Source organism: Scleropages formosus, chromosome 23, assembly GCF_900964775.1.
Source record: "Scleropages formosus chromosome 23, fSclFor1.1, whole genome shotgun sequence".
NCBI classification, from domain to species: Eukaryota; Metazoa; Chordata; class Actinopteri; order Osteoglossiformes; family Osteoglossidae; genus Scleropages; species Scleropages formosus.
In genome coordinates, this window is record NC_041828.1 from 222,529 (window position 1) to 230,570 (window position 8,042).

Consider the following 8,042-nt stretch of genomic DNA (forward strand, 5'->3'; position numbering starts at 1 on the left):
CAGCCTTCAGATCTGAAGGCAGCAGCACTAACCACATTAGCACCTGTAGTATTAATTTATTTTAGGTGATGTAAGATTTTTCATTGATTATTTTTTGCATTGCAGTTAATGGTAACTCTGCCAACAGTGATTTTATGGAATTACATTTATTCATTTACCTGACACTTTCCTCCAAAGTGACTTTATTTACCCATTTATACAACTGGGTAATTTTACTGGAGCAATCTTGGGGGGAGTAGCTAGCTCAAGGGTACTGCAGCCACCAACAGGAATCAAACTCGTGAGCTTTGGGCCTGAAGGGAGTAGCTATAATCACTATAGTAGCAGCTGGTAAACCTGTTATGTGAGCAATGGATGTACCGTTTATCACACACAACTTTCACAACTCATGTTGACCAATGTTACAGTTCCTAGGCTGGTCACTATAGAAACACGGTCTCCATGAAAGTAACATCTACAAGAAAAATTCCTTTGCCTTTTTTATAGCGTAGTTTATGACTGCAGGTTACTGCATTTCTCCAGATTACTGTAAGGCCCTCTGTCACTTAACGTCACTCTGGTCTGTCTATTGTCCACTTTACACTGTTACTCCAAGACACCTTGGAAAGAAGGGTTTCATAAACAAACCACTTGGAGCCAAAGTGTGTCCCATGAAGTCATAACGTCAGACCCGAACACAGCACGCCAGAGCACGCGGTCCAGGCCGAGGGCTTCTCAATCTACCGTGCAAATCGGACTGATTCAACGGGGAAAAAGAGAGGAGGGGGCGTATGCGTTCTTATTAACAACGCATGGTGCACGAATGTGGAAGTGATTGCGCAGAACTGCACTCCGGACCTTGAATACCTCCTGATCAAATGCCGACCGTTCTACCTGCCCAGGGAGTTCTCGGCTGTGCTCGTGGCCGCAGTTTACATCCCACCCCAAGGGAACACGCACAGCGCTCTGAACGAACTGTACCACGTCGTCACTAAGTACGAGAACAAGCACCCAGATGGATTGTTCGTTATCTCTGGGGACTTTAACCTAGCCGACTGCAGGAACGTGTACCCCAAGTACCATCGGCACATCTCCTGCCCCACCAGAGGCTCACACACCCTTGACCACTGCTACACTTCACACAAAGGTGCGTACCGCTCCGTGCTGCGTCCACACCCTGGGCGGTCGGATCACGCCTCGATTCTGCTGCTCCCGGTCTACAAGCAGAAACTGAAGCGAGAGTAACATGTGACGCGCACTGTACAGCGCTGGACACCAGAAGCGGAGGAGAGGCTCCAGGACTGCTTTGACTACGTAGACCGGGACATGTTCAGAAACTCATCCTCCAATCTGGACGAGTATGCCACAGTGATCACGGACTTCATCGGGTTCTGTGTAAATGTCTGCATACCACATAAAACAGTCCGCTTATTCCCCAACCAAAAACCATGGATTACCTCCGAAATAAGATCCGCACGTGTTTCAGTCTGGAGACACAGACGCGTACAAGAAGAGCAAGTACGAGCTCCACAAAGCCATCGCCAGCGCGAAACAGGAATACAGCACGGCGGTGGAATCACAGTTTAACTGCACTCAAGATGCATGTAGGCTGTGGCAGGGAATCCAAACATTAATGGATTATAAACCACAAAGGCGGTCATCGACAGGTGCTGCTGCGTCTCTCCCATACGAACTGAATGCGTTTTATGGCTGCTTCGAGTTTGAGAACAAAGACCCCCCACTGCGCATCCTCACAGTACACGATAACGCCAGTTTCACAGTCTCTATGGCACAGGTGAGAAGAACTTTTAGCTGAGTCAACGTCTGCAAAGCTGCTGGACTGGATGGAATTTCAGGGCGAGTTTTAAAAACATGCGGTGAGCAACTGGCTACTGTCTTCACGGACATATTTAACACCACCTTAAAAAGCTCAACTGTACCCACTTGTTTCAAAAACACCACCATCATCCCCATTCCTAAGAAGAACAAAGTGAGCTGCCTTAATGACTATTGCCCAGTGGTACTGACCCCCATTGCAGTGAAATGCTTTGAGAGGCTGGTGCTGGGACACATCAAGGACACCATCCCAGACGCTCCGGAACCACTGCGGTTTGCCTACCGCCACAACAGATCCACTGAAGACGCAATATCACACACACTTCACACCATTCTGTCTCACCTGGATAATAAAAACTGCTATGCAAGGCTACTGTTTATAGACTATAGCTCAGTATTTAACACTATCATCCCAACCAAGCTGATCCAGAAACTACTAGGGCTGGGACCGAGTGCCGCATTGTGCAATTGGATCCTGGATTTCCTCACCAACGGACCCCAGCATGTGCGGATTGGCAGTAATACCTCCTCCCCACTGGCACTCCGCAGGGAAGCGTCTTGAGCCCAGTGCTATACTCCCTGTTCACACATGACTGTGTGGCCAGTCACAGCTCCAACACCATCATGAAGTTTGCTGAGGATACCACCATTGTGGGTCCGATCACCAACAGCGATGAGACGACCTACAGAGAGGAGGTGAGGCTCCTGGCAGAATGGTGCCAGGACAACAACCTGTCTCTCAATATCAGTAAAACTAAGGAGCTGGTGACTGACTTCAGGAAACAGGATATAGCTCATGCACCCATCTACATAGGAGGGGACATTGTAGAGAGGGTGAACAGCTTCAGATTCCTAGGGGTCACCCTCACTGCCAAACTCACATGGACTGAGCACAGAGCATCAACCATCAAAAAGGCCCATCAATTTCTTCACTTCCTCAGGCATCTGAAGAAAGCCCGGATGTCCACTACAGTCCTCACCACTTTCTACAGGTGTGCTGTGGAGTCTGTCCTCACAGAGTGCATTACATCCTGGGGTGGCAGCTGCTCCACACAGGACAAGAAAGCCCTACAGAGGGTGGGCAAAACAGCTCAGGGAATCATCGGCACGCAGCTACCAGCAGTCCAGGACACTTACACCACATGCTGCCTCAAAGACAATGCGCATCATGAAAGATCATAGTTACCCCACATGGGCACTTTTCTCTTCTCTGCCATCTGCAAAGCAGCTCAGGTCTATTCGAACCCGCACTGCTAGGTACAGGAACAGCTTTTACCCAACTGCTGTAAGAGTATACAACACTAACCAATGTGCTACCTTTAGTGACTAGAGTTGGACTGCTCCACCCAAACACACTGGTAAATTATACTGCCATTTTAAGCATTCTCATGCTCAGTTCTCTGGCTGTCAGCTGGTATTACTGTTACCATTATTTATTGCTATTGCATTGTCACCTTCGCACAGTATTTACTTGACTCTTCTTCACTTGACAGTGCAGTGAGATAAAAGAACCAAGCACAGTAGCTTCACTGATCCAACTTTATTGAACATTAAAAGATCTTGTTAAATGCTCCTGCTGGACACAGCTTGGAGATCCTTTGTTGAGTAGAGGTGCCGCTCACCTGGGGGGGACAGATCAGCTGAACTGAGACATACAGCCATTTCTATGTATAGAAAGTCAGTGTTTGCACTTGTAAGAGGGTCAAGTCATTTATATGACATGTCATGCACAGTGTGTCTGAGGTTTCTATAACCTCGCCATGGAGGCACACAGCGAGGCCTCAAACCACCCCAAGTGGCTGTAGCAGGTCTTCAGGAAAGGGTCGAGCCACAGGGGGCCTGCCCTCGCAGTACAGACCTGCATGGCACATTGTCTCTCCCCCTTCCATCCACATCATCGTACCTGCATTGCAAGAGCCAATTCTCAGTCCTTCCTCTCTGCTCACATCACACAGCCAGTTCCATCAGTCTTCCCCTTCCACACAAAATCCTGCACGGGAAGCCATTTTTCTGCATCAGGTTTATATGCATCGTGCTCAGCAGTTTATCAATAAGTTAGTGTATCAGGTGGCCTGAGGTGTACGCAATCTCACCGTGGCTGCACATGGGATGACCTCACAGGGACCCCAGGAAGAGTCGGAGGCTCATAGGCCCAGAGCTCATTTCTTTATTCCTACATCACAGCACTACTTCCAGTTCTCAGTCCTCCTTCCTGTGTCCCATCCCACAGGCCGTTCCAAAACCACACGCCCGTGACAAGATAGTCACCTTCCCTTCCGCAGCAGCTCCTGGCAGGGAGTAGCACACATGTTGAAACAATGCACAAAAAAAAGATGATGCTATCTTTTTTTTAACAGGGTGTGTCTGAGGTGTTTTCAACCTCGCCATGGATGAGCATGGCAAGGCCTCGAATCGCCCCACGTGGCTGTGGCAGGTCTCCAGAAGGTCCGAGCCACAGACAGGGCCCGTCCTTGCAAAGACACCTGCGGAGCGGGAGCCCGAGCTCCAGGAACACAACACATCATCTCTATTCTCTCTCGCTCTCTCACACACTCGCACAATAAATATATAGTTACCATTTCTTTTACCAGCTGTAACTACGATGCTCCTCCTACCCGCATGGAGCGCGTACCGCTCCCGCCGCTCGGCACGTGCTCCCATACTGCTCACGTGCTCGCAGACTCGGTAGCGGCGCACAGAGAGAAGAACAGAAGCCATTTTCTGAAATGCATATTATATATATAGAAAGTTATCATCCCGACACTCACTCACGCAATAAACAAAACAACGATTTTAGTTAAGGCCCAGACACGATCCAAATCATCCCTTCCTCCTTGTGTTACGTAACAAACAGTAGCAGGTAGGTTTTTCCTCTCAGAATGTCCGTACCGTACGACGTTTGTTACGAACAACAACAAGACAAGTATATATATTAAATATAATATAATATTTTCTCCAAGTTAGCGCGACACCAACCCGTCTGTTGCAAGAAGGCACCCCTGACTGAGCTGTGTGAGTGGTAATGTTGCCATTAAACGGGTCATTTCTCGCCTCACCACCAGCACTGGCAACAGCGCCATATCAGCCGACGCTTCCACTGAGACCGCTTTCGCGCTGCTCGCTGCACTATGAACCCGTGTTGGCGCATGCGCACACGTCGTCTCGCGCAGTCCAATGACGCGCTGACTGTACCCAATAAACCGACCCCGTCCGTACTGTACTGTACGTCCAAGCTCCCCCTAAAGATTATCGATAAGATCCCCGGGGGAAAGGTGTCGGTTTCCTGTCACTAATAAAGCGGGACAAATTTCCTATAAAATTCATCCATAGATTCTGAACACCAAGCGAGTGCTTTAAGGCGTGAAAAAGACACGGACACCACGTGCTCGGTCCGGGAAGCTCGGTCAGCCGTACTGATTGGCTAGTCTCGGTTTCTATAGCAGACCAATAAGGTGGAGGGCCAGGTCAGATGTACTGATTGGCTACTTCCTGTTATTAGAAGGGACTATAAGGGGGATCGCTGAGAAAGAGCTGCGCAGCTGATGATAGTGTAATACATTTAATTTGGGATGCGGTGACACTAGGAGACTGTTCACTAGTGGTGCATATGTGTGTATGACGAGTCTTTTTTCTCCCCTCGGGGTTTGCTATAGGCTGGACTCTGTACATGCGCACTAGAGTGCATCAGCCAGTCTACTTGTAAGTTATACACGTGACGTGCGGCATCCAATAAAGATTTCGAAGGTGTTGGAAACCAACCCGGACGGACGGGCAGCGTTTGTTATTTTCTGGAGCCCTAAGTGTCTAGGCGGACCCGACAAGAACGCTCGGTTACAATAGCTTTATTGTTTTTGGATTCCTACAAGCCGGCTTTTCATACTGTTGAGCACCCCTTATTGTTTTTTATTGCTTACCTATTTTTTTGGGGTTCGGTAATTACTTTTGTAGCGCGATTAAAGCCCTAACTTTGTGTACAAATCAAATGGTAACAGCAGCAGTCTGTGAAGTTGCCTCATCATGACAGTCTCATGGATGGCACATCTCGAAGGTTCGCTCTTAAAAGAGGTATTAGGCAGGGGTGCCCGGTTTCTGTGTACCTCTTCCTTCTGGTCGCTCAAGTTTTTTTGTCATTTTATTAAGTTAAGTAGTTTGGAGGGTATCTCTATTGTAGGGAGAAGTCTTATTAAGTCAGTTTGCAGATGATACAGCTTTGTTCTTGAGAGATGTTTTGCAGGTGCAACCTGCTGTTGAGTTGATTGAAGTGTTTTCTAACTAAGGCTTCAGGTTTGTGCCTTAACCTTAAAAAATGTGAACTGCTCGCTTTGAAGGATTGTCCTGTAACATCAATTAGTGGCATCCTGGCTGTTAAAGAAAAGGTGAATTATTTAGGGATTCGGATAACTAAGGATCCACTGACTGGACAGAATTGCTTTTAACTTCAACCCCCTGACTGAGAAGACAAGGGCCAGATTCAATCTTTGGTTGCAGATGGACATGTCTTTAAAAGGCCGGGTCCTTCTGTCCAAAGCAGAAGGTATTTCTAGGCTCACTTATGTTGCCTCTTCGGTACATCTAGACAGCAAAACTGCTAAAACAATAGACCGGATGCTCTTCGATTTCTTATGGAGAAATCGTGTCCACTATATCCGGAAGTCTGTGGTTGTCAACTCATATAAGAACGGTGGGCTTGATTTCTTGGACTTTGCTAGTTTGAACATGACTCTTAAAATTAACTGGATGAGGTAATTTCTGAGACATGATGCCTCCATCTGGAATTTCATTCCGAAATTTGTTTTTGACCAACTCGGCGGTCTCTCCTTCCTTCTGATGTGCAATTATAACGTGGAGAAGTTACCTGTTAAATTGTCAGCCTTTCGCAAACAAGCGCTGTTGGCTTGGAAACTAATTTACAAGCACAACTTTTCTCCACACCTGTACTGTATTTGGAACAATGGTGAGATCCTGTATAAGGGTAGGAGTATCTTTTCAAGGAGTTGGTTTGACAGAAATATCCTTCTGGTGGGCCAGCTGATGACCTCACGAGGAGTTCTCATGAGTTACACTGACTTTATATCATGTTTTGGATTTCATGTCACAAAGGAAGAGTTTGGCCTGGTAATGCGGGCTATTCTTAATGGTTCTGTGACTCTGCTTGGAGGTGTCTCTTACCCTGCTGTTGTTTCTATAGCGAACCCAGTTGATACTCGATGTGGAAGGATCTGTTTTTCGCAGTCTCTCAGAAATAATAACAGCGGTTCGGTCTTTGTTTCGGAATGAAGTTGCCACCTTACCTTATGTCACTGCTTATTGGAACTCCTTTGTTGACGAGGTCCCATGGGAGAAAGTTTGGCTGTTGACTCACAAATATTTCTTAACCAACAAGGTTAGGGAAATCTCTTTCAGGATTATACACAAATTCTATCCTGTCAAGCATTTTCTTAGAAGATTCAAGGATGGGATTGATGTAAGGTGTTCTTTTTGTTGCCTGCGCCCAGAGACGATGCCTCACCTCTTTTGGCACCGCCGTTATACCAAACGGCTATGGAGAGATGTCTCAGAATTTATTATTGATAAATTGTGTAAGGATTTTGCTTTGTATTATGAATGTGTACTGTTTGGGTTCTTCTGTTTTGATAAGCACACAGAGAAACGGGCTTATATCATTAATTTATTAATCATTTTGGCTAAATATCATATACACAGGTCAAAATTTACTAATAAAAAGCCTATTTTTACTGTTTTTCTTGAAGTTAAGCAGTACATTGACTCTATCAAGGAGTGTGATAATCGGAAGGCTATTAAGACTGTTTCTTATTGTGATATTTTTAAGGTCTTGATGTAATGTTTGGTGTCCCCTCCCCCTCTGGCCTTACGCCCTGTGTTGCCGGGTAGGCTCCGGTTCCCCGCGACCCCGTGTGGGACAAGCGGTTCAGAAAGAGTGTGAGTGTGAGAGATGTTTTGGTTATTGAAGTGTTTTTTTTTTTTTTTGGGTGGGGGGGTAAATTCCCTCTGGCTAGGTTGATTGTTCTGAATTAATGTTTTGGTATTGTGTGTGTGATTTGTTCAATTAAAAAAAAAAAAAAAAAAAAAAAAAAAAAAAAAAAAGCTACACGTAACTCCTTAATTATTAATGCAGTGCAAAGCAACCTGTTTTTCCTTTCGTTTCTCTTTTGCTCGGGTTTTACAAATAAAACCGTGAGAGATGACATTGGGCACCAAATTATAAT

At 46.3% G+C, this 8,042-nt stretch overlaps 1 long non-coding RNA gene and 1 other non-coding gene across 2 annotated transcripts; both read right to left on the minus strand.

The window, feature by feature from the left end:
* Positions 1 to 3,277: 3,277 nt before the first annotated feature.
* LOC108931850 (uncharacterized) lies at positions 3,278 to 4,948 on the minus strand. The gene is made up of 5 exons (XR_001965942.2): positions 4,792 to 4,948; positions 4,392 to 4,536; positions 3,909 to 4,103; positions 3,719 to 3,805; positions 3,278 to 3,437 (listed from the first exon to the last, which is right to left on the minus strand). It is a non-coding gene; the product is annotated as an uncharacterized LOC108931850 (long non-coding RNA).
* LOC114909424 (small nucleolar RNA SNORA9) lies at positions 3,548 to 3,679 on the minus strand. Its single transcript, XR_003797294.1, has one exon. It is a non-coding gene; the product is annotated as a small nucleolar RNA SNORA9 (small nucleolar RNA).
* Positions 4,949 to 8,042: the final 3,094 nt, after the last annotated feature.